Raw genomic sequence first — 8,748 nt, 5'->3', positions numbered from 1 at the left:
TCAGACGGGAGGTTCCCTGTGCTCTGAGCTCAGCTCTTGGGAACATGGGAAGCATCCAAGTTGCCCACATGCGGGGCGCTCGGAGCCAGGGCCACGCAGTGCCGCCTGAGCGGCTCGAGGTGGTGCTGGTGCTTTGCGGGGAGCCCGGCCCGCTAACCCCCCGGGGACAGCTGTGACCCAGCCGCCCCCACGCCACGCCTTTGCCAGCCCTCACCTCGGGCCTTGCCAGGCACTCCCAGGTCAGCCCTGAGCTGCCGGTGCCCACCCCCCCACCCCACCGGCTCCATGGCCCGGGGCAGTGGTCTCCCACCTTCCGAACCGACCCCCGCCAGCAAGGGAGGCAGCTTGATCTGTCTGCTCCCCCACCCCCCGCCACCAGTGGGGGCTGGGGTTCCCAAACAGCCCGCCCACTCAGCCATCTGTCCCGCCCGCCCGCCCCCTCCGCCTCCTGGCTCCTGGCAGAAAGAGCTGGCAGCCTCCTCCTTAAGCATAGGCTGTCTTGACGGTTCCCTCGTGAGCGGCCTCACGTGTCTGAAGCTGGGCTGCAGGCAAACGGGGGACGTGTGCACACCCGCACGCAGACACACACACTCAGAGCTGGGAGCCGGCGGGGAGCAGACACTGGGTCTTGTGCCCACCAGGTCAGGGTCCAGCCTGGGGGAAGCTGCTGATAGCCCCCCCAAGCCGGGGAGACAGGCAGGAAGCCAGCCCCCCAGGTTCCTTCAGAGGGTTTGGGACCCCCAGCTACCCACCCTGGTTCTGGGACAGTCAGGACAAACCCTCAGCCAGCCCCACCCATGAAGCTGCACTTCATCCCAGCTCTGCTTCCGAGGGACTCAGGCCTGGATATCTGGGTGCCCAGGGCCAAGGGGTGCGTGCAGACTCCTGGGGGCCAACCCAGCCTGGGCAGGGGTCCCGCCAGGTGCCAGGCCGGGGCCCAGGAGGCCGCTCCTGAGACCACTGTCCCCACTGCTCCTCACAGCTCGACTGGGGCACCTGCCTCCTCCCCCTCCTCCCCTCCCCTCCCCTCCTCCCCTCCTCTCCTCCCTTCTCCCCTCCCCTCCTCCCTTCTCCCCTCCCCTCCTCCCCTCCTCCCCTCCTCCCCTCCTCCCCTCCACCTCCACTTCTAAATTATGAAAGTAACAAGACAGGAAGGACAGAACTTGGAAAAGAGAAGAGGGAAAACAAGACTTTGATTTTGGGTGTGCAACAAAACAACCAAGGTAGATGTTTATAAATGAAACCAAAAAAAAAAAGAGCCTCTAGAAATGAAGGTCACCTTTTTGCCCAGAAAGGCAAGCAATAGAAAGTTGCTGAAATGAAATAGATTACGTGTACGAGTTACAGATTTTAGAGTCGGAACTGCGTGGACATATCTTATAAAAACAGGCTGCCATTTGGTCCTCTTCATGTCCACTGTGTAGTTTCGTCTTCTGTGTGACTGGGGCCTCGCGGGTGAAGCTGGTCCTAGGCAGCTGCCTCTCGTGTCCAGCCTGCACGTCCCCACCAAGGACAGCCGCCTGTCACGGCCGCCTCTCCCAGCCTCGGCTGGTTCTTCCATCAAGCGTTTGACATAAACGCACGGAGAAGCAACATCATAGATCAGACATAATTGATAGTAACTGTGGGCCCGTCAGCCAACCTGGGAGCAACCTCGCCCGGCCTCACTCGTGCTGGAAAGGATTTCTGTGTGGACTTGCCCGCCCGTGTGTCTCCTGCCACTGTCCGTTCATCCTGCTTGTCTCTCTGGCGGGGTGGGGGGCCTGCTGGCTGCATTCTGCTCCCAGTCCTTGTCACTCAGTGGCCTCCTGGGATTCATCCCTGCTGGGGGCGGGGAGCTCTGGCGTCTTGCAGGAACAGAGCTGCTATGAACATTCTCTGTCTGTGTCCTGCTGCCCACATACCACGGAGTGAAACCTCCAGGCGGGACTGGCTACAGAATTTGCAGGACCTGATACAGAGCAAAACATGGGGCCCTGGGATAAATTATTAGGAGTCTCAACACGGCAGTTGCAGAGCCCTGTACCGGGGGTGGGCTGGGTGACCACTTGGGTGCAGGACGCATCTTCACCCCCACCGAGGGCTACGCACAGGGCCTGTGCTGTGTGGCGGCCCCTGGTACACAGGGTGTGTCCACGTTCCCCATCCTCACCTGCACTTGGCTCCGTCAGACTCTAATTCCATCAGTGTAACGAGCATAAACCCCTGGTGCAGGTGGTGGCTACCCACCCCAGTATTCTCGCCTGGGAAATCCCATGGACACGGGAACCTGGCAGACTACAGCCCGTGGGGCCACAGAGAGTCAGACACAGCCGAGCGCAGCCCAACATAACGTGTATCATGGCATCTCTTTGTGGTTTTGTTGCATTTCCTTGGTTGCATGTGTGCTAAGTTACTGCAGTCGTGTCTGACTCTTAGCGACCCCCATGGACTACGTATAGCCCAACAGGTTCCTCTGTCCATAGGATCCTCCAGGCAAGAATGCTGGAGTGGGTTGCCATGCCCTCCTCCAGGGGACCTTCCCAACCCAGGGATTGAACTCACATCTCTTAGGTCTCCTGCATTTGGCAGGTGTGATTTTCGTTTGCATTTCCTTGATTACCAGAGAGAATGAGCAAATGATGTGTGGACCACTGAGTGACTTTTTCTGAAGGAACAGGGGACAGAGCTGGACTCCTGTTCTTGGCCCTAAATGACCATGTGGGCGGTCACTCCCCTCCTATTTGGAAGTTCTGCCATCTGATCATAACCCCTTCTGCTCAGGGGTCAGGCTACATGGCAAGGCTTAAAAAAAATAAAAATTGAAAGAAATCGTTTGAAAGCTTCATCACCAGTCTCTCCAATGAGTATTCAGGACTGATTTCCTTTAGGAATGACTGGTTTGATCTCCTTGCAGTCTAAGGGACCCTCAAGAGTCTTCTCCAGCACCACAGTCTGAAATTGACCAGTTCAGTTCAGTCGCTCAGCCGCCTCCCACTCTTTGCGACCCCATGGACTGCAGCACGCCAGGCCTCCCTGTCCATCACCAATTCCCAGAGCTTACTCAAACTCATGTTCATTGAGTCAGTGATGCCATCCAACCATCTCATCCTCTGTTGTCCCCTTCTCCTCCTGCCTTCAATCTTTCCCAGCATCAGGGTCTTTTCAAATGAGTCAGCTCTTCGCATCAGTTGGTCAAAGCATGGGAGTTTCAGCTTCAGCATCAGTCCTTCCAATGAACATTCAGGACTGATTTCCTTCAGGATTGACTGGTTGGATCTCCTTGCTGTCCAAGGGACTTTCAAGAGTCTTCTCCAACACCATAGTTCAAAAGCATCAATTTCCTTATAGTCCAACTCTCACATCCATACATGACTACTGGAAAAACCATAGCTTTGACTAGACGGACCTTTGTTGGCAAAGCAATGTCTCTGCTTTTTAATATGCTGTCTAGGTTGGTTATAGTTCCAGAATCACTGCAGATGGTGACTGCAGCCATGAAATTAAAAGACCCTTGCTCCTTGGAAGAAAAACTGTGACCAAAATTGATACTGGGAGTCAAAAGAAATATAGTATTTCAAACAGTTTAGAAGAACATGAATAAAGTTAGAAGACTCCCAGTATCTGATTTTAAGACTTCCTTTATAGCTGGAATAATTAAGACAGTCTCGGGGACTTCCCCAGTGGTCCAGTGGTGGACACTCCAAGCTTCCAGTGCAGGGGGAGTGAGTTTGATCCCTGATTGGGGAACTACAGGCTGCATGGCATGGCCAAAAAACAAATTTTGAATGAATACCCTAATACTGTCACAGGGGTAAACACATAGATCGATGGAACTAGAGACTCCAGAAATCAACTATCACAAATGTAGCCAATTGATTTTTTGGTGGTAAAATATATATAACATAAATTTTGCCACTCAGGACTTACCTCGTGGCTTGGTGGTTGAGACTGTGGGCTTCTACTGCAGAGGCTACCAGTGAGATCCCTGACCTGGGAACTGAGATCCCACGTGCCTCATGGCCAAAAAAAGTCAATCAAACAAACAAAAGACCTTTCTGTGGCAAGATATCTTTTATATTTTATGTAGGTGTAGGACTCAGTATATACTTTTATGCCTTATTATTGTGCTGCTTCCCGTATCTTTATCCTTATTTTATATGTCACAGTCTAATGTATTTTACTGTAATATATTTTACTGTAGCTGTGTTTCTATTAGTTGTATTTCCAAAGATTATTTGTCTCCTGTTTTGTGCTGCTGTGTAATATGGTGAATTTGGTTTCGCAATGACTTTCTAGCCTGTGTGTATTTTTTGGCAAGTCTTTTCTTTTTTTATTGGAGGATAATCGCTTTACCATGCTGTGTTGGTTTCTGCCATACCTCAGCATGAATCAGCCACAGGTATACATGTGTCCCCTCCCACGTGAACCCCCCCTCCCTCCCACCCCACCCCACCCATCTACGTTGTCACAGAGCACTGGGTTGAGCGTCTGTGTCACCCGGCAAACCCCCACTTGCTGTCTCTTTTGCATGTGGTAATGAATATGTTTCCATGCTATCGTCTCTGTTCGTTCCCTTCTCCCACTGTGTCCACACTCTGTTCTCTATGTCTGGGTCGCCATCGCTGCCCTGACACACGGTTTTCAGTCTTTCCAGATCCCAAACGCGTGGGTTAATATCCAATATCTGTCTTCTCTTCTGGCACATCTTTGCTAACAACAGTAAATATTCAGAGTTTGCCCTTTGAGATTTTAGTATTTTTATACAGGGGTTTTAGCTACTTAGGTTTCTTGTTTACATTTCTCTTAACTTTCCGTCATCTAATTTTCTAGTATTTTGATTTTTTTTTTAATGATTCCTTGCCATTTCTTTTCTGATTACAATGTGAAGAAAGTGTCTAGTACACTTCTGGTTACAGGTCTCGAGTTTTGTTGTATGAATTACCTTCCTTTTATCTCTTGTAACTTGACACGGAGAGCTATCTCATTGGAAAAGACCCTTTTGCTGGGGAAGATTGAAGGCAAAAGGCGAAGGGGGTGGCAGAAGATGAGATGGTTAGATAGCATCACTGACTCAATAAACACGACTTGAGCAAACTCTGGGAGATAGTGGAGGACAGAGGAGTCAGGACTCAGTGACTGAACAACAACAAATTAATTTATAAGGTAGACATAAAACTTTTTACACTGAAAAAAATGAAATTATACAATTTTTTACAATAACTCTTTTCTTCATTTTATGTAAAACAAAGGCTTAGTACCTTGCTTTTCCTACCCTCTTTCTTCCTCTCTGGTTTTCATTGCATTAATCTGAGGTTAAAACCCCGGTTTAAAAAAATCCTCTTTCTCAATTTTTCCCTTTTGCATTGTTTGTTACCATAGCAACAACAATTACTTCAGCTTGTCAGCCTCAGTCTCTACTGAGTGGTGTTTTTATTCAGTTATCTCTCCATCTTTAGCTAGTTTCAAGGCTCACTGCCAGTTCTTTTCTCTCATTTCATCATTCATGAGTTTCTGATTCATGTCCCAGTGATTTATTGTATGATTCTGAGCAATTTTTGCAGAAAAGGGAGTTAGTTGGGTCATGTATTAGTCACAAACTCTTGTGGTTTCAAGTGACAAAACCCTACCTCAAATTGACTTAAGTTAAAAAAGAGAATATATATTGTCTCACGCACTTGTGAAGTCCAGCCTCGGCTGAATCGTCAGTCTCTGTTGTCAGGAAATTGTCTCTGTCCCTGGACCCTGCTCCCCCATCTCAGCTTTATCCTAGAGGGCAGTTCTCACATTATGATATGTTTGGCCCCAGCCCCATACCCCCTGCTCTGGCAACCTTGGCAGAAGGGAAGTACCCCTTTCTCAGTTTTGCTTCTGCAGAAGTCTGGGCTGAGTATCATTGGCCTGGATCAAGTCTCATGCTCATCTTTTGAACCAACATCTGTGACTCTGATTGGGAAGCCCTGGGTCACATGCTTATTCCTGCCTTGCGGTGGGTGGGTAGGGCCAAATGCTGTAAGTGTGTAGAAGAGAGAGTTCACCCCCGCAAAAACAAACTGGATTGTTGCTACGAGAAGGAGAAGGGGTCAATGTTGGGCAGGCAGAAAACGACAGATGTCCACGTGTCTTCTAAGATTCCGCAGACCAGGGCACTGTCAGCGCTCTAGAGGGACACTGAGGAAGACAGAGAGGTGGCCAGCTAGCTGTCTAGCAGGGTCTTAGGTCTTTGGCTTCCCTGGTGGCTCAGCTGGTAAAGAATCCGCCTGCGACGTGGGAGACCTGGGTTTGATCCCTGGGTTGGGAAGATCTCCGGAAGAAGGAAACAGCTACCTACTCCAGTATTCTGGCCTGGAGAGGTCCATGGACTGTATGTATAGTCCATGGGGTCGCAAAGAGTCGGACACGACTGAGCGACTTTCACTTAGGGTTGGATGGCGGCTTGCGTGGTCTCCTGGTGCTCCAGAGCAATGTTCTCAGGTTCTCAGCTCTGTGCTTCTGGAAATTTGTTGTTGTCAGTCTAGCTAGATGATTCCCGCCGCACCCCTCCCCGGGCCTGGCTCATGCTAGCCTGACTCGGCAGAGGCTGATGTGCATCTAAACCCCATCTTAGAGGGAACAGCAGTTGCCAACGGGCCTGAGCGGGCTACCCCCTGGTCAGTGCACTTTCCGTGTCTAAGACCACAAGGGATGCCAGACTCTCATCACACAGTTGCTTAGCGACCACAGAACCAGGCAAGAGAAGTTCTGTGGAGAAAGTCAGTGACTTTAAAATGCCCACAGATGCTAGAAGAATGAAGAGACGACACATTACCTGCAGAGAGAGAGGTACATGGCAAGGTTGAAGGGCAGAAAAGAGCTGAGAGCTGTCTAGTCTGTCTGGAGCATGGGGGGGGCGGGCAAAAGCGGGCCAGAGGGCAGGTGCTGTTATATATCACTTACATCTCAACTAAAAAGAAAATAGTGCTTTTCAAAAGTTTCAAATGCATATGAAACCACTAGGGATCTTGTTAAAATGCAGATCCTGAGTCAGTAGGTCTGGGGTGGGGCCCAGGATGTTGTGTTCCAAACAGACCCCCACCAGATGCTGATGTCGCTGGTCCCAAGGCCACACTTTGAGTAGCAGCGATTTCCAAAATACTGGAAAAATAGAATGTATAGGAGTTTTCAATGGGTCAGATGCAGGGAGAGGTTGGGAGTGAGGTAAAATTAACTGTCGGGATCATCCCCAGACCTCAGCTGGAGGATCTGGGTGGTAATAGGATCCAGAAGCCTGAGATGAGGAACAGGTCTGGGTGGGGTCGATAGTAATCAGAGATACCATTTACTGAGTATGTACTAGGTGCCAGGAGCTTTACATCTGTTGTCTTATTCTGTACAATAGGGAGGTAAGTGCTGTTGTGATGTGTTTTAAGAGTGGGGAAACTGAGGCCAAAGTCGTACAGGGAGTAAGCAGAAAAGCCAAGGTTCAAGCTCTATCTTGCCCTCTGAGTGCAGGGCTCCTTCGGAAAACGTGGAGCCGAAGCACCTGTAGGATGTCACATGGATAACCTACCCTCTCAGACGGCTGCCAACTTGTTCTCATTTTTTTTGGCATTTTATTATTCCAGAGGAGGCATCTGAAGAAAACCAGCTTTCAGCTTTTTATTTTTTTATTTTTTTGGCTGAGCTTTGAAACATACAGGATCTCAGTTTCCCAGCCAGGGATCAAACCTGCATCCCCTGCATTAGAAGGTGGATTCTTAACTACTGGACCACTAGGGAAGGCCCAGCTTTCAGCTTTTCAAATAGTCTTTTTTTTTTTTTTTTTAACGATCAAATACTGTGCTTTTCTACCCTGAAACTTCAGGACTTTTCCAGATTATTATTTTTTTTAATTAATTAATTTTTGGTTGTGCTGGGTCTTCTTGCTGTGTGGGTTTTTCTCTAGGTGCTGAGAATGGGCGTTACTCTTCCTTGCCGTGTGCAGGCTTCTCATTGCAGTGGCTTCTCTTGTTGCAGAGCAGGCTCTACGGGCTTCACTAGTTGCTGCATGTGAGTTCAGTTGCTCCACAGCGTGTGGGATCTTCCCGGACCTGGGACAGGAGTGTCTTCTGCATTGGGCATTTTTTTTTTTTTTTTTAATCACTGAGCCACCAGGGAAGCCCCTCCAGATTATTTCTTGAAGTTGGTTTCGGCTTATTTTTCTGGATTCAGAGAACTCACTCAATTCCCCCCCTCCACCCCAGATCTTTTTGGACCGAAGGCAAAATTTCTTTCGGTATAATTTGTCACCTCTAATGGATTTGCTGTCTTCTTCCGGGGTGCCTATAGCTCGACTCTCTGTGGTGTTCTGTACGTTTTCTTCTCCAGGAACTTCATCACTTACTTTTCCTCATAGTTGTCTTCTATGTTGCTGATTGGCTCTTCTGCGTCATTCCATCTGCTTTTTACTGCTCTGACCACAGCTTTCACTTTGGCTATCATGATTTTAATTTCAGGCTACTCTCCATTTATTTCGGCCTGTTCTTTAAAAGAAGCAATGTCCTCTTTTTAATCAAGAATAAGAATTAGGTGCTTTCTAAAACTGGGTTCTGCTTCATGGGCTAAATATATTTATTGCAAAGGAGTGATTTTTGGCTCCAGGACTCTCTTTTCTCATGTGCCACACATTTTTTCCCTAGAGGGTTCATTTATTTTTTTGCTTGGAGACTGTCTAGTTGGTCTTTGTTGATGCCTGGAAGTCCAGGCTTTCAAGACTACAGTGCTGGACAATCAGGATGCAGGGTCTCCCAC

Source organism: Dama dama, chromosome 5 (assembly GCF_033118175.1).
Source record: "Dama dama isolate Ldn47 chromosome 5, ASM3311817v1, whole genome shotgun sequence".
Classification (NCBI taxonomy): Eukaryota; Metazoa; Chordata; class Mammalia; order Artiodactyla; family Cervidae; genus Dama; species Dama dama.
The sequence above is the reverse complement of the archived record's forward strand: the minus strand, read 5'-3'. Positions refer to the sequence as shown.